Source organism: Jaculus jaculus, chromosome 9 (assembly GCF_020740685.1).
Source record: "Jaculus jaculus isolate mJacJac1 chromosome 9, mJacJac1.mat.Y.cur, whole genome shotgun sequence".
NCBI classification, from domain to species: Eukaryota; Metazoa; Chordata; class Mammalia; order Rodentia; family Dipodidae; genus Jaculus; species Jaculus jaculus.
Genome location: NC_059110.1, coordinates 42,028,865 through 42,047,674, shown reverse-complemented (window position 1 = coordinate 42,047,674; position 18,810 = coordinate 42,028,865). Strand labels below are relative to the sequence as shown.

General features: G+C 35.3%; 1 protein-coding gene and 1 pseudogene across 7 annotated transcripts in view; one reads left to right on the top strand and one right to left on the bottom strand.

The window, feature by feature from the left end:
- The window catches only part of Nkain2 (sodium/potassium transporting ATPase interacting 2), a 1,180,756-nt gene that overhangs the window by 759,630 nt on the left and 402,316 nt on the right, over window positions 1-18,810 (top strand). The gene's annotated exons all lie outside the window — the stretch shown is intronic.
- Window positions 4,079-5,020, bottom strand: LOC105944744 (annotated as a pseudogene).

The window sequence follows — 18,810 nt, the reverse complement described above, 5'->3', positions numbered from 1 at the left end:
AACCTATGAGTAGAAATGAGGAAGATAGTGTATTTTCATGAATTGGAATATGTATGAGGAAAATGGAATTTCATTATTGGACTTTTTAATGAGGTTGTCTATATTAATTTAAACAGTGTTTTCTTTAATTTGTGAATATTCCATTTAAGAATCTCTATAAAACAAAACACATATTAGTTGTGGATATAGTTCAATGGAAGTGTTTTCCTAGCATTCACAAGACCCTGGGTTCCAATCTCCAACACCATGAAAAATAACAAAAACAAAAGATAAGCATACAATCTTGACAATATTAAAGCATGAAAGACTCACTCATGGGTTATCAGGAACAAAGAATGAAACATAAGTGATCACATTTTAGCTATTTATTAAATCTGTTTATGTGCATTAAATTACGGAGATCACTTTAAAATGGAAAGGTAACATGCACGTTAATCTTTTTACTCTCCCTTGTATTCAGGCAAATGTTATAAAGCTTTGTGTTTTACTTCAATAAATTATCCATTCACATTGTAGAATATTCGCATGAGAGAACATTAAGAAAAAAATGATTATTTGATTTTTTTCTGAGTATTAATGTTATTATTTTCTAGAAATAGACACCATAAAGATATTGATGTACCTTCATGGTTCTGAACTCAACCTGAGCTGCCCAGCACCAATCTGTTAGTGAGAAAAAAGAGAATGTGAGACAAATGCCTGAAGCAAAAGTATTACCAGCTGAAGTGTGAACACATTTAGGAAACACAATAGCACTATACAACACTTGATAATGAACACTTAGAAAACATGAAGTAGAAAGTGCATAGTTTATACTTGAGAGAAGCATTACCAAAAGTAAGATGATACAAAAACATCTTGAGAACTTCTTTTCAGTATTTTCTAAATATTTTTATTTATTTGATAGCGTGATAGAGAAAAAAAATGAGAGTATGGGCATGCCAAGTCCTCTTGATGCTGCAAATGAATTGATGTCTGTGCCACTTTGTGCATCTGGCTTTGCATAGGATCTGGGGAATCAGAACAGGGCCAACAGGCTTTGCAAGCAAGCACCTTTAAACACGGAGCCATCTTCCAGCCCCTTTCTGGTATTTTTATTTTATTTTAAGCAATTAGCCACATGTTTCGTTATTATAAAAGTGGTGTTTGCTGTGAAAAACCAATGGACAAACAAGAGGTGAGGTACTAATCATCCTTGTTACCTGCTAACATCAGTCTTTTTGTTTGTGTATATACTTTGGACATTTGCAACATTTCTAGCTAAATATACATAGAAACATATAATAAAATATGGAGTGTAACGGCTGTCCCTTCAGCCTGATTGGCTTCATGGCTAATAGCTTCTGAGGTTCTGTTACTAATATGAAAGTAAAAGTCAGATTCTGTCTGACAATGTGATCTGAGAAAACACTCCATGAAAGTAACCTTAACATTTTATAAGTAAGATGTGTGGAGTGGAGACACTGTAGTAAGCAATACCCACTATCATTTTAAGCCTCTGTTTTTTGTTTAAGACAGACATGTATGCATGCACACATGCACTCTTCTATCACTTAATAGCTGACTCTAATAACTCATATCTCTTATTCAAGTACTTGAGAGGCTAAAGCCATAGGATACCACACATACACTTTAAAACTATCCCTAAATAGCTGAGTATAGTGACATATATCTCTAATGACAACACATGAGAGGGTGAGGCAATAGGATCCCAAGTTGGAGGTCAGTTTGGGCTACAGAGTAATACCCTGTCTCAAAATAACAAAACAAAAGCCCTAGATAATAGTATATGTCTTCTATTGATTCTACCTTATTCCACTTAACATGTATTGGACACTTTTAATGTCAGTATGTAGAAAGCTTTCTTGGTCACACACCAGTATGTAGTATTCTATTGCCATCAATGAAGCAGAATATAATTTATCTTCCCATTGATAATCTTCCACTCTTCTGTTTTGTTTTTTTGTTATTAGTGGCAAAAATTTGCAGTAAAACATCTAAGTGCTTAGCCATCTATCCAAATAACTATATAATTTTTTAGTAAATCATACTTATATAAAGGTAAAATATATTCCAAAAATAGACTCTGGCTTTCATGAAATATACAAATTGCAAACTTTTCTATGAATGAATATTGCCATTTCTTCCTGAGTTTTCTGGAATTGTAGATTACCAAACTTTAATTTAGTTGCTTTAATGACATAGGATATGTTCAAACTTCATTTCAAAATTCATATTACTTTTCAAATTATTTTTGACAAACTGTCTGCTTATGTTTTTTTTAGCCTCTATCTCCATTAGGTTGTGTGTAGTACTGATTTGTAGGTTAACTTTATACATTATAAAGTTCACCTTTGTTTGATTCCATTAATATTTTTAGATGCTGCTTGTCCAATTAATGTGCTCATAGTGTGATCCATCCTCATAAATTTTGTTATTTTAATTCAAGTATTTCACTGTAACTGTACTCTACATGTAAATATTACAACAAAATTTCTCCTAGATTTCTGTACTTCTATATCCTGTTAGTTATTTGGCCCTTATTTTCTCTGATGTCATTGTGCTACATGATGCCAAATGGGGCTTTACGTAGGCCAGTGTATGATATGCATTTGAAAAAGACCAAGAGAGGCATCACTGATATGCCCATAATTTACCTTGTGGATTCAATCAGTTTTCAAGTCTGTTTTGTCTGTGCATCCAGCCTTCAAAGTACAAGGTACACTGACTGAAAATAAGCACCTACCTTCGAGATATTTCTCACCCAGGAGTTAATTTGTAACCCTGGTAAAGTAATTTGGAATTCCAGGCATCAGTCTCCTGCCTGAGAAGTTCAGAATCAATCTCATTGTCATTTCTGAATGTGTTTCCACAGAAGTGCCGGTTATACAAGGGATTTGTTTAAGAACATAAAATGAAGCTGGTTACAGCAATGTTGCATTAAAGAAAGTTAAACAAGTAGTCTGAATGAGGTTGTTTTTATTTTTTGCCATAAGCTTTTTCTAAGCCATGGCATTTACATGTCTGTGAATCTACATATTATATAGTATTTCCTAACTTAACAAAATATATCATTTACATTCAGAGCACTTAAAAATTTTTTTTGCATGAGTTCTAACATACCTGCCAGTGACTGTGTACTGAGTATCATGATACAACTGAGGTTGTACAAAATACAGTGGAAACAGTCTTGTATGAGTGGCATACATTTCACAGTCAATGTGAAAGTTCAAACGATTAACAATTTTAATTGCCACTTTTCATAAACAGATTTCTGAAAATATTACAATAGCTATAGTATATTAAAAAGTTTAAAATATGTTGATTAGAAGAAAAATTTTAAATATTATTTATTAAATGAAACGTAATAATTTAAAATAATGAACTTTTCCTATATTCAAGTCCTTAACATGTTTATTTACTGATTCATAGAATCTAGGACTCAAGTTACTTAAAGTTAGCAACTTCTTGGGATTACTGGGAGTTAGAGTAATTATACAAAAGAAAAAAACTTCAACTCTTAACACAAAAGACTGCCTGGCATACTGATCACTTCATGAACCCCCAAAAGCACTATTTACAAAGAGGTATATTTGTTTAAAAGAAATATCATATCGAATGTCTATCTCACCCCTCCATCAGACATAATGAAATTAAAATTCTGCCAATAGCGGCAAAGGGAATGAATTCTATGTTGATTTTAATAGTTCAAACCAGAAAAACATAAATACATAGATAAAAATGGACAACTTAATAATGTGAAGTATTTACTCTTTCAATACTCACACAGAGACACTGGATTAACACCAGCAGGGAATCTTGCTTTATTTCATCTATTTAGGGTTTCCCAATAGCAAGTGAAATGAAATTAAGTCACCTCTACATCAGTTCACTTAAAAGAATTTATCTGTAAATAACTGATCATTTTAGCAAAAACAGTCTGTAACTGTAAACATACTAGAAAGGCAATCTCATGGCTATTGGAGAGAACAAGTCTTGAGTCTTAGTCTTTGTGAGGAGATCACACAGATGCACTGGTCAGTTATACTGGAGAACCGGTCTTTAGGGGGTCAGTTCACTAGGCCTGGTACAGGCTCACCAGACAAGTGTCTGGGCAATAACACAGGTAACTTTCATAGTAACCTTTAGCAATATCAATCAAGGTTGTGAATATAGTCAACTCACTGAGGACAGATGGAAAATGAGAGCTTCTCAGGTTGTACAGCTTAGGTACATCTTTGCAGATGTTATGTGATCATCTGCCATGCTTAGCATCCAGTTCATACACATTCAAAGGTGCTTTTCTTTCCTGAGTGATCACACAACCTTCCCAAGACTGGTTGCCCCCCAGGATAAAGTTCGCTGGAGCCATTATCTTGGTCTTAGTCAATATATTCTTGGCTTATGCATAGCTTTTGCTGTTTTCCAGAATTGATCTAGTAATAAATGCAACCCATGTAGCATCTTTCTTTCCCAGAATCCATTCTAGGACCCCAAGATAACCACCATTCATACTGAAACATTCATTTAGTGAAAGGCTAAATAGTTTTGGTTTGAATCCTGTTAACATGCCTACATGTCCAGTAAAAGCTTGTAGCCTTGAAAGCAGGGTATTGTTTCTTTGGACTTCCAAATTCACTGTAAGAGTCTTTAGTTCCTCAGTTATGACCCAGGTATTATTATTTATATTTCACCCAAGAAATATTCCAAAATCCATGTTTCTTCCATGTAGTAGAGGGCCTTCTGTGTCTTCAGTTATTATTGAGGTACACATTGTAAACAATTCATAAAATATGTTGAGAGAAATAATGTCCCATAAACGTGCCCCAGTGACATCTGAAATTCCTTTCATTTCCTCCTCATAGGGGCCAGGAATGTTGCCAAGTAGACCAGGCAACTTTTGATCCACCATCTGCATAACTTTCCCACTTGACACAAATGCATTTTTTACTAAACTCTTCATGGAATTAACTATGGTCTTTAGCATTGTTGCTTTGTGAGTCATTACTTCATGCCATATTTTGTAGGGTGGTAAATCAAGGTTTATGGTGTATCATGGAACTGGGCCTCTATAGTGGGTATCTGTATAAACTTCTATCATGACTATGTGGTTCTCTAAACGAGGTTGCTGAGCTTGAGACCTTGGTACATCCATGAGGCTTTATGGCACTGTTTCTCAGCATCCATTCATGTTAAGAGGTTGGTCCAGAAGGAGGCTAAGTTGATTTTCTGCAATCTTCTGTCCACCGTGGCACGTGCTGCGCTCCTGCGCAGGGTGCAGGCCGCGGGCCGGGCCAGGAAGACGACGGTGAGGAGCTCCGGCCCAGCAGCTTTGCCGTGAGCTGAGGCCGCTCCCAGGCACTCCTGCCAGACTCGGCAACACCACCTCAAAAAATTTTTATGTTTGTGAACATGATTTGTGAAGGCTTCTTTAGATAACCTCTCAAGACACTTTTGTTCTCTATTGTTGCAGAAACATCAGGTATTCTGAGGTTGATTCATGCTGTGTGTCGTAGATGTTCACTTTCTGCATTCTTTTCGCGGAGCACATACCACTAAGGCCAGTTTTCTATAATCCAAACCCACACACTCATGTACCCTCCATCCTACTGCTGTGCTGTTCTCTGGTGTCAGGCCTGGTGCCTTCTTTTAGAGGATCTTGCCCCCGCGCAGTGTGTTAGAGGAACGACTCACTTTGTGGCTGTTGCTGTTGTAGAGCCACGTCTACTTTAAAGAATCAGGGGTACTGTAACATGTATGCACAAGAGCGCCTCAACCTTGAGTAATGCAAGGTGCTGAAAGTATGAACCTTGTTCTTAAGAAAATGATCAATTAGCAGTTAAGAAGTATTTGGTTTTTTATCTCGTGATAGCCTTTAAATTGGGTCAAAAGTGGCTTCCATGTCACATTTGGTGAAATGAATTATATCTTCAGCCTTTGTTATTTTGTATGGATTTTGTAGGTTAATTACATAAATTTATATGGAAGCAAACAGTTCATGAAAATATTACAGTCATTAAAAAAGAAAATATGCCATCTGATAAAGGAGCCATTCTATAAGGCTATGAGAGTTAATTACTTCAAACTAGCCTATAAAGTAACCAAGGTAAATCTAAATAAAATGGAATGGCAGGTTTTGCTATTTTAACTCTTGTAGGATGTATACAACATGTAAGAAGTGTGCCATCACTTGGTGAATTGCCAAAGGTAACGAAAGTAACTTAGTGAATGAAAGCAATGACTGCAGCTGTAGCTTTCTTTTTTTCTTCGCCATGGATCTGTGTATCATTAATTGCAAACAAAATGATGCCTTGAAGGGATATTGTTTTCCCTGCATTCATCTCTGTAACATACCATTAAGTCTCATTATTAATAGGATCTAAATTGTGTTAACATTCAAAATACTCTGAAAAAGGAAAATGAAGAAATATAGAAAAGGTAATTATAACCCAGGATACTGATTATGTTTGGTAGCTTAAGAAATACCATAGCACTATAGCATATTGAAGTGACCTATTTTAAGATTGTATCTCTAGATGTTCTAATGTATATTTTGCTACCAGAATTTTTTGTGGGATCCAGTGATTCCACTCACAAAGCTGAAGAACAGAAGCTTGTATGTAAACAGAATTCTTCCTCCTTTCTTCCAGCTATCTCTCAGGAATATGCTTGAAGCCTGAGCATAGTCTTATATAAGCTAGTGTAAGAAGGATGCCAAGCACACATTCAGCCCTCTACCACACTATTCCCACTACTGAAGACACTGAAAAAGTTCTATCAACAGCTCCTGGACACCACCAACTCAGAGTTCAGTCTCTGACCACTAGACAAATGATGTCTTCATTACAATGTTCTGGAGGGAATGTTCAATTCCCTCGTTTTTGGTCACGAAAAATAAATATGCATTTTTCTAAAATATTTTGTCAAATAACTCTAAACATGAACATTTCCCGGGCCACTGAAACATAGGAAAAAAGATGTCCCTCAAGTAAAAGAGACTAAACTACTGTGGACCATGGGGAACTGACTATGGGTCTATGCTTGCAATTCCAATACCTTGAACTAAGTTTTTCTCAAAAGGTTTGCAGAAAGAGAAAAGAAAAAAAGTCAATGTCTGGATCTAAAGTTTATATATGTCCTACACATTATCATTTGGATTGCATTAGCACATTCACATTACCATGAAAATATGGCACTATATTAAAAGATTATAAGATCACAATCTCCCATATATGACATGGAAAATGTGTGGATAAATGTAATGTTAAAAGTTGTTCTGTCATGATTATAAGTTGAATGATAATCACAAATGACAGCTAAAAGGGGAAAAAACATATGAACACCTAAGTGATGATATCCTTATCAGTATCATGAATTTTTTTACTTAGAACAAGTATGGCTCGATAAATGTGCCATATTATCTATGTCTTCATTATGGCAGAAAGAGGATATTGGGGCTGACTATCACACTCTGCAATTTATTTACCCTGTTGTTCATCATGTTTTTTTTTAAATTTTCAAAAAATTTTTATTAACATTTTCCATGATTATAAAATATATCCCATGGTAATTCCCTCCCTCCCCACCCCGACACATTCCCATTTGAAATTCCATTCTCCATCAGAGTACCTCCCCATTACAATCATTGTAATTACATATATACAATATCAACCTATTAAGTATCCTTCTCCCTTCCTTTCTCTACCCTTGATGTCTCCTTTTTACCTTACTGGCCTCTGCTACTCAGTATTTTCATTCTCACACAGAAGCCCAATCATCTGTAGCTAGGATCCACATATGAGAGAGAACATGTGGCGCTTGGCTTTCTGGGCCTGGGTTACCTCACTTAGTATAATACTTTCCAGGTCCATCCATTTTTCTGCAAATTTCATAACTTCATTTTTCTTTACTGCTGAGTAGAACTCCATTGTATAAATGTGCCACATCTTCATTATCCACTCATCTGTTGAGGGACATCTAGGCTGGTTCCATTTCCCAGCTATTATAAATTGAGCAGCAATAAACATGGTTGAGCATGTACTTCTAAGGAAATGAGATGAGTCCTTTGGATATATGCCTAGGAATGCTATAGCTGGGTCATATGGTAGATCAATCTTTAGCTATTTTAGGAACCTCCACACTATTTTCCACAATGGCTGGACCAGATTGCATTCCCACCAGCAGTGTAGAAGGGTTCCTTTTTTTCCACATCCCCGCCAACATTTATGATCATTTGTTTTCATGATGGTGGCCAATCTGACAGGAGTGAGATGGAATCTCAATGTAGTTTTAATCTGCATTTCCCTGATGACTAGTGATGTAGAACATTTTTTTAGATGCTTATATGCCATTCATATTTCTTCCTTTGAGAACACTCTATTTAGCCCCATAGCCCATTTTTTGATTGGCTTGTTTGATTCCTTCTTGTTTAACTTTTTGAGTTCTTTGTATATCCTAGATATTAATCCTCTATCAGATATATAGCTGGCGAAGATTTTTCCCATTCTGTAGGTTGCCTCTTTCCTTTTTTCACTGTGTCCTTTGCAGTGCAAAATCTTTGTAATTTCATGAGGTCCCAGTGATTAATCTGTGGTTTTATTGCCTGAGCAATTGGGGTTGTATTCAGAAAGTCTTTGCAAAGACCAATATGTTGAAGGGTTTCCCCTACTTTTTCCTCTAGCAGTTTCAGAGTTTCAGGTCTGATGTTAAGGTCTTTAATCCATTTGGACTTAATTCTTGTGCATGGCGAGAGAGAAGAATCTATTTTTATCCTTCTGCACATATATATCCAGTTTTCAAGACACCATTTGCTGAAGAGGCTGTCTATTCTCGAATGAGTATTTTTGGCATTTTTGTCAAATATCAGGTGGCTATAGCTACTTGGGCTTAAATCTGGGTCCTCTTTTCTGTTCCACTGATCTACAAGTCTGTTTTTGTGCCAGTACCATGCTGTTTTTGTTACTTTGGCTCTGTAGTATAGGTTAAAATCCGGTATGGTAATACCACCAGCCTCATTTTTGTTGCTCAGTATTATTTTAGATATTCTAGGTTTTTTTGTGATTCCAAATGAATTTTTGGATTGATTTTCTATTTCCATGAAGAAAGCCTTTGGAATTTTGATAGGGATTACATTAAATGTGTAGATTGCTTTAGGTAAGATTGCCATTTTCACAATATTGATTCTTCCAATCCAGGAACAAGGGATGTTTCTCCACTTTCTAGTGTCTTCTGCAATTTCTCGCTTGAGTGTTTTGAAGTTCTCATGGTAGAGATTCTTTACTTCCTTGGTTAGGTTTATTCCAAGGTACTTTATTTTTTTTGATGCAGTTGTGAACGGGAGTGATTCCCTGATTTCATCCTCTGTGTGTTTGTTGTTAGCATATATGAAGGCTACTGATTTCTGTGTATTTATTTTGTATCCTGCTACATGGCTGTAGGTTTTGATCAGCTCTAACAGTTTGCTAGTAGAGTCTTTAGGGTCCTTTATGTATAGAATCATGTCATCTGCAAATAATGATAACTTGATCTATTCCTTTCCAATTTGTATCCCATTCTCTCTCTCTCCCTCTACCTGTCTTTCTCTCTGTGTCTGTCGCTCTCAAATAAATAAATAAAAAATTTTTAAAAATGTTTAAAAAAATTATCATGTAAACAAATCTCTGGGTATGTCTGTGAGGGAAATTCTACATTAGGCTATCGAGGTGGAGACCCACTCTCACAGTGAGTGGGAAACATAGACTGAATAAAAAGGAGGGACCTAGAAGATTAGCCTCCATCTGTCTCTCATCTTCTGACTGTGAATGTAACATGGTCAGCAGCTTCTTGCTCCAGATACCATCCTTCTCTACCATGACAGTCTGCATGTGCTCAAACAGTAAGCTGAAATAAACTTTGCTCTCTTAAATTACTTCATGTCAGGTATTTGCTTACAGTAGCTAGGAAAGTAACTAAGACACTCACAGTGGCTATTTATGTTGTTTTCCTTCATTCTGAGTTCAGGTTTCTTCTTCCTAAAGTATATTATTTGGAAATTTTTAATATTTTAAATGTATTTATTTGTCAGCAAAGAAAAAAAAAAAGACAGGCTTTGGGGATGGCTGTGTTACGGCCTCCACCTGCTGCAAACAAACCCCAAAATCATGTTCTACTTTGTGCATCTGACTTTACATGGCTACTGGGGAATCAAACCCAAGTTGTTAGGCTTTGTGGATGAGGACCTTAACCGCTTGGTCATTGTTCTAGCCTTAGAAGTTTTTTTAAACTTACGTTACATAGTCAAATTTCAGCTTGAAAAATACGTTTAATGTATGGCTCAGGGAAATTTTGCAGAAGAGGGGTGGAAAGAATGTCAGAGCCACATATTAGGACATGATATGCAGAGACATTTATTCTACCCATAACTGAGGGCTAACTCCACAATTCATAACCCATATACTTAACAAGGAGGGGCCAAGGGGAGGAGGTAAGTCACGGATGAGCCTAATAATGGTACCAAACTGACTGTATTTGCTGAATACAAAACTAAATTAATTAAAAATTAAACAAGAAACCAAAAGTATGTTTAGTATTCATTCTTTTCAATGTTAATTGTGAATTGTGTTTAATTTATTATTGTAATCTCAAAATTATTTTCATTTTGAAATACTAAGATTATGTCATTGTATTCATTACTTGGTGTTGCTGATAAGCCATGAGTTTGTTCAATATTGTGAGATTACATATTTCTGTTTCCTTTTGCTTTTAAAGGTTTTTCCTTTGTTGTTCCACATACTCATCTGTTTTTGTTTTATTGTTTTATGACAGGAGTCCTATTAACTTCAAGACTTTCTTCAGCTATAGAAAATGATTATGTTCTGTATTAATATCATCTGTCTTTCATTTTTCTCTTTATTTCTAAAGTTCCTGTTACATGTTGATTATATCTGTTTCCTACATCTATTTAACATACTCACTCTTGCATATTTGTCTTTCATTTTCATTCCTTTACCTTGAGTCATGTCCTTAGATGGCTAGTATCTGAGACTTGCCTGTCATAGCCATTTGTTACTTCTGATCTTTCTTGTCAGCCTCTGTAATTTCAATAGAAGACTTTTGGAGAATTTGCTTTCTTTATTTTTTCACTATTTTAATTAGCTGCTGATTTAATTTAATCTAACAAAAATTAAAAAGCAAAATTAAATTTAGGGAAAATACAAGGAGATGGGTGAGCAATGCTATGTGACTACAATGTGAAATCATTTGAATATTTGCCATTTGAACAACATAGAATTCTAGGCAAAAGACACAAATTTTTGGAACGGTGTGAATTTAAATGGTTTCTTTTTTCTTGAAAATGTGAAATCTGACTTAAAAAATAAAGGTAAGAAGTTTGGAACATAGAACTATATTAAGAAACTGGCAGAAGGGAACAGAAGAAGGTGAAGGAGAAATGTGATGAGAGGCCACATCCTCTTTGATAGCTGAAAGCACCATACCCAGCAAGCCCTGTCCTCCTCATTTAAACCTTCTTTCCACATACTTCTCTTTATCTGTGGCTTCTTCTGTAATCTATTACCCATGGTCACTATGGTTTGCAACTATTAAAAGGTTTCACAAATAACTTATAAAATTTAAATCACAAGCATTCTCAAAAGCATGAGTCACTACCCACCGGTGAGTTACTGAGTAACCAGAGAGACCGTTTGTTGCAAATAACAATTAATTTTTGTAATGTTGGTGTCACACCCCCAAGATCAACAGTGATGGCATCAGATATGACAGAGAAAATATGATTATGTGTTGCCTCTATAGGAAGAGATGAAACAGAAATATAATTGGAAAAAGACAGTGTTTGTGGGACTTTTTCTTAATATTGTGTTAGCATTGTTCTACTTTATTAAGTCTTTGTGGTTAATTTCTTATCCTATTGTGCATAATTTAAAATTAAATTGTGTCATAGGCATGTGCAATGGATATAGAAAGAAACATTCTATGGTAGTTTAAATAGATGGCCCCCAATATATTCAGTGTGTTATTAGTTTTTAGTTGGGATCTGCAGCCACTGGCTGGAGGAGATGACACTGGACAGTTCAGCCCTAAGGTGTGGTGGTGGGTTTGACATTCCAATCCACAGATTTGCAAAATGCCTAGTTCCCAAAGTGTATTGTGCTGTGTGGCTTTTGGTTTGTGGTTTTCTCTCTATATATTTGGACTTGTGAAAGCAGGGCCAGCTTCTTCTCCCATTATGGAATTTCCCCTGGATCTATAAGCTTCAATAAATATCCCTTCCTCCTTAACTGTGCCTGGTCTGGAAGTTCATTTTAGTGAACCCAAGCTGTCTGTTAAACATACTATATACTATATTGGGGTCATTACTATATGCAGTCTTTATTTCTTTTTAACTTTTTGAATTTTCAAGGTAGGGTCTCCCTCTTGCCAATGCTGACCTGGAATTCACTATGTAGCCTCGGTGTAGCCTTGAACTCATGGCAATCCTCCTAACTCTGCGTCCTGCATGCTGGGATTAAAGGCATGCACCACCATGCCCAGCACGATCTGCAATCTTATGCATCCAGTGGAGAATGTGCGTCATTGTGTTAGTTAATTTATTGAGTTTTTCTAACCAAATTCACTATTTTAAATATTAGTACCATTAAAAAATCTTATAAGGCGCTGAAGGGGTGACTTTGTAGTTAAAGGAACTTTCTTGATGACCCAGGTTTGATTTCTTAGTACCCACATAAAGCCAGATGCACAAAAGGGTGTGTGCCAGTTTTTTTTCTCTTTCTTTACCTCCAAATAAATAAAAATTACTTTAAAAATGTTATAGTAGATTATGCACATTTTATAATATAAATCTCTCATCCCTTTCCCAAGACATACCTTTCTCACAGAGAAAAATGTGTATAAGATTTTTAATTTTCTTTACAATTTTGTATTTAACCTAACTCTAACAATAGTTATAAATGTATAATCTGGAATGTCACTTTTGTATAAGTCAGGATGCCTGATTACAGTAGTGTAGAACAAGTAAATGATTGATTTACTTACTTAGCAGAAGTAGAGAATGAACCCAGGATCTTGAGTATGCTAAACTCTATGACTGAGCTAACCCCTAGGACCTGGAACAAGTCAGTTAGAGCATACATCCTTGCAGTTCTTTAGTACGGTATTAATCTCACACCAGTTCCTGAAATATTCCTTGTCCTTCATGAGACTGCATGCTTATTGGGATCCTAAAGAAAAGAACTCCATTCATACAGCTCCTAAGACATTTTTGCATAAGCATCTGGGTATACTAATACTGAGACCTCCACCCAAAAGATATTGAATGTGAATATTATGACTTGCATGGATCACATAATGCTCTGACATGATTGAAATGCCTTGTAGAATTAAAGTGAATCAAAAGAAGAAAACTGTGAGCATTTATTCCACAACTATGCAAAAGAGCTTCATACTGAACTTCTAATTTAAAAATGTGAGAAAGGGTAAAGATTGAAGGCTGTCAGCAAAGGATACCAGCCATCTCAGTGATGGCTTCCAGACAGGAGCATTGAATCAAGTATCTATTCTGTACTGTCTGAACCAGTTATTGTCAAAATTATGGGATTCTGGAATATAGCTGAGTTATATAAATACATGCTAAAAAGTTCAATGTGTGTGCTCATTTATTTACCTGATAAGTTTAAATAATAGTTTATTATATAATAACATAAAATATCCCAATAAAGTGTAATAAATGTTTATCACCATTACCACATACATATGTATGTTTCTTATTTCCACCAAAGATATGCATATTCATAGACATATTTTATTATAACCAGGGAAGTCCTTTTCACCTTTGGGTATTTTAATGCTGATAATAAAACCTTCCCCATTTAGCCTTAAGGCCTCACCCTTACCTTATTACCTACTTATTCCCTGTAACATAAAACTTCCTCCAGGTGCAGCTTTATCCTGTCCCTAAGCATTCTGCAATCTAGTTTCTCCATGTGATTTTTGCATTAATCCCCCTCACATTTTATGGTACCTTCAACCTTCATCCCATCTGCTCTTTTTAAGAGCTGAGTAAAGCATCTGTTATAGTTTGAATGTGAATTGTCTACTCTAGGCCTGAGTGTGGATATAATATGGCCAACCAGCTTCCCTCTCCTGCCACCATGTCTCCCCTACTGTAATGGAGCCTAGTCCATGGAACTGTAAGCCAAAGTGTGCCTTCCTTAACCTGCTTCTTTTCAGTTATTTTATCTCAGCATTGAAAACTAACTGTGTATACTATAATTCCTTTCTAAGCTGCTTCTGCCCCATGTTGGCTCTCATTTCCCAAATTCCCATAATATTTAACTATGAAAATATATGCACACATATAGTTATTATTAAAGGTACTGGAAATGCTTTCTGCTTTGGATGTCATTTAAATTATTATAGTTTTTTCAAGATGATTAAACTTTCTATTTATTTTTATTGTGCTTGGATGCTAATTGATTTCAATCCAAACTCTAAACTTTAGAAATGTATATAACAATTATGATACCATTTGTGAACTTGTAGAAATAGTAAAAGTAAATAACGGAGCAGGGAAATAGCTTGGTAATAGAATGCTTTACTAGTAGTTAGGTTCCAAGTTCTAACAATCTATGAAATGACTTATCAAAGCAAACACACAGGAAAAGACATATTAATAATACAGCTGCATCATCATATTTTATGATAAACAGTCGTTTGTAGCTTTGAAATCTTCATCAATGGGTTCAGTTTAAAGTTTTATGAAGTTTCTGTCTGACGGTCATTTACAATTGGATTAAGAATCCCAATTAAAAGCCTGGCACCAAGAAACCCTATCGTCATTTTGAGACAAGTCAATTATGCCCCTGCTTCACAAGAAAGTATCACATATAGCTAGCCAGAACATGGGAACTTTTGTATGATTCTCAGTGAAAACAGATGCTCAGAGAGGCAATGTGTTGAGGCCTGAAGAATCCAATACAACACATAAGCTCCTTCTGGAATGGAGTCACAGGGAACCAGGAAAAAATTCAGCAATTCAGCTTTCAAGTATAGTATTCAGTTGTTCAAAAGGTCACTTGCCCTTGACTTCATTCCAGCTTAATTGGAATGGGTTAATCTTCTCTTTTGTTGTTCTTTTGATTTGGAATGAAATTGGAATCTCTGTTAGTACTCCTCATCCATCAAATCCTGTGACCTTGAAAGAATTCTGCTGATCTCCTTCTCAGGAGAGTCTGGAAATGAGAATTAAAATAGGTCTTCTCAGAGGAGACCTACAGCAACATGTGATAAGACATGGAACAAAGATCCTATCACTGCAAGCATTCTGTAATACTCTTCAAGTATTATACAGAGTCAAGAAGGGAATTCATTTAAACTCAGACATTAAAAAAAGGAGAAATCATTCAGTAAGAGATGTTAACCCTTCTACAAATCACCCAATATTGTCTATGAAAACCTTTTTATTTGATTTAAAATATTCATTTCTTCCTCTACTCATGTATCTTCGCATTTCAAAGTATGAGACATTCTAAACACTTTCCTCAAATAAGAGCAATGATAATAGCAAAAGTACAGGTATTGATGTAGTTTATATATATGAAAATTGAAAAAAAAAATAAGACATTTGTAAGTAACCACATGGCAGGCAGTTTTTATAAATGCACAACTATGCAGAGTCCAGACTGCTTATTGCGTTAACCATGGTGTATAACACCTACAAGCCAAGGTTAGTTCACTTTTTGCAGTGCAGTGGAGAAAATTCCTGTAACTGCATAACACTATGAACATTTAATAAAAGTATCATATATAAACTTTCACTTTACTGTTACAATTCACAACCATATATGTCTATATGCCACACACCTGGCAACTTAATCATATCTAATTTCCAAGATTATTCATGAAAAACATATTTGGGGAAACAAAAACATGTTTATCTTTACATTAATAATGGAAGCAACTAACCTCATATTTATAATAAAATTCCTTTTAAGGATAATATGTTCCTAGTCTGTTCAAATACCACACATATAAAACATGAAAGGAGAGTAACAGTAATAATAGCATTGCATATTTCCTCCTATGAGCTGCTTCTGATCAGTTGATCTGTCCCAGCTAGAAGGTTATGAGTTGTTACCTGATGGAATATTATAGGCATGTCTTATGAATGAAATATACAGATGCATATTATCCACTACTGATAAGGTAAGCAATATATGGACTCTTCCTGGCTCAATAGAATGAACGTGTAATGGAAATCAGCGCTCTTAGAGTCCAAGTCAATTAAAGTCAACCAAAAGAAGTTTCTAAGGATAGTAAAATTCTGATATCTTGACTTAGAAGATTTCTCAAGAACTTACTATGATAATGAAATAAAGGGGAGTTTTTACTAAAGTTAACACTTTATTACTTTTTTTAGAAAAGAATAAAAGTATGAATAAATTTGATAAATAATTATATTATTCAAAAAATTAATAATACTTAATTTACCCACATTAAAATAATGTCTACATTTTAGAAGAAAATAACTCACATATTTGGGTATACAACACAAGGAAAATTACTATACTGTTTAATTCCACAGCATATATATATATTTTAGCTCAGGCTAACCTGGAATTCACTAGTCTCAGAGTGACCTAGAACTCATGGCAATCCTCCTACCTCTGCCTCCCAAGTACTGGGATTATAGGTGTGTGCCACCTTGCCCAGCTCCACAGTATTTCTTGAGAGCCTAATAAATAACTGGCCAGTGATGACTGTCAGCGTGGACCTACATGGTGTGGAATGCCAACCTACAGTACTGAGCTTCATGGCGTCATTGCTTACAACAGCTAAAGTTCTCAATGCTGACTCTTTGGATGTTGCAATCCATAAGTATCCAGAATTGATGATGAAAGAGGAAGGAAATATAAAATAGATTCTAAATTATTTAAATTCAGATTATATAAAATTTCTATTGCACACAGTAGTTATTCAGTTAACCACCTCTTTTCTGTATATGTGCACTGTACTCCCTGATGTCTCCACTGCCTTAACAATGTCAAATGCAAACAGGATTGCTCTATTAATTATTAGCATTCTACATTTAATTCAACTGTGTGCTAAAAAGAAAATTTAGATTATTGTAATTCAAGTAGTTGTTAGAGAACTAGAACTTGAGTCTCAAAATAGACTACACTTGTATAAGAACAAACAATCACATTCAGAATCCAAATCAAAATGATAGCAGCAAATACCATGACTGAGGAACTGACCTTTTAAGTTCTTATGAAAGTTGGTGTATTTTGGGGGGGATAGTTTTCACTTTCATTTTGTAATGACATACACTCTCAAACTAAAGTGTTATTTCACAACACTGAGCTACCTCATTTATACCAATGCAGTCCATCCATTCAGAGCCACCCATGTTGCATAATTCAAGAAAACAACAGCTAGGGAATAACTTGTGGATTGGTGCTTGGGGCCATCTCTGTGCAGACACCTGCTATTATCTGGGGTCCTCTGATAGTTGATTGAATTTTTTCCTGTTGCTTATAAATATTCCCTTAGGTAATTTCTTTCTTCCTTTCTTTCCCCTTTTTTATGAAGCAATGTGTAATGTTATGGTCTTACAATGGTATAACATTTTGGCAATAAATTTTAGTGCACAAAGATAAAATAACATAAAACTCAACTAGCCTATGAAAAATAATTCTGCTTAGCAGGACTTTCTTTTTGTAAGAAAGCCAACATTTTCTTTATAACATACATGCATTCATAGGCTATATTCAAGACAATTTTATGACCCTCTAAAGAAATTAATTTATCTCTTCCAAATTGTTCCAAATAATTATTAATCAAACACTTGAATGTATTTTTTCTTCTAGCAAGTTTTATAATTTATTCCAAAACCAGATGGTAAACTTTGCAACTGCTGCCAAAATATAAGGATGTGAGATATGTGAATGTGTGTGAATATATACATTCAATCTGTACATATTCTGGATATGAAAAGTGATCTCTCTGGTGCTAATTCAAACTATTTTTACATTGTTACTCTGATACCCAATACCCATAACACAAGTTTATTAGACTTCTCTTCAATATTATTGCTAAAGTAATAATGATACCTGCTCATAAATGTGTTTATAATTGAAAAGCATTTTCATTTAAAAATAGAAAAATGCATGTTTCACATTCCCTCAGAACTGTCCCTATAGATCATATTTTCTCAGCCTTAAGGTCCATTTTTTCACAGTAAGTATCCCAGAGATTCTCAACAGAACATGAAGCACAGATTTGAAAGAGACAAGAGATGTCTCCTATCCTCTGAGTGTAGCCTGTACACTGACCTTGAAATGTATTTTTCTTAGGTGTTCTGCCCTCTCAATCTCTTTCTGTTTGTCTGAAGACCATGTTATGACCACTTGAAAAATCATAACGGTGCAAAGACAGCCTCAGTTGCTGGGCTTGGGCTACTTATTGTAGTCAGGCAAGGGTCCCCTGGGAAGTACAGCTGCAGTCCTCTGAGTTGAGTAAAAGTTAACTTAGATGAGAGTTTTTTTAATTAGAAACAAAGGAGTTTCCAAAAGGCCAGTTTATGCAAAAATCCAGTGATAGTGTGAGAAACAGAGAGCATGTTAGTGTGGCTACAAGTCAGCACAAAAGGTCTCAGGTGAGAGAGCATGCTGGAGCAGAAGAACCTGGCCAGGTGGGAAGAACTTGAGCAAGGTGATGACATGATCATCACAGCTTTTTTTTAAGTAATAGGGGGAGGAGAGCTTTTGTATGGAGGAAGGGTATAGTATGAATTCCAATTAAAGCCATTAAAGGCAT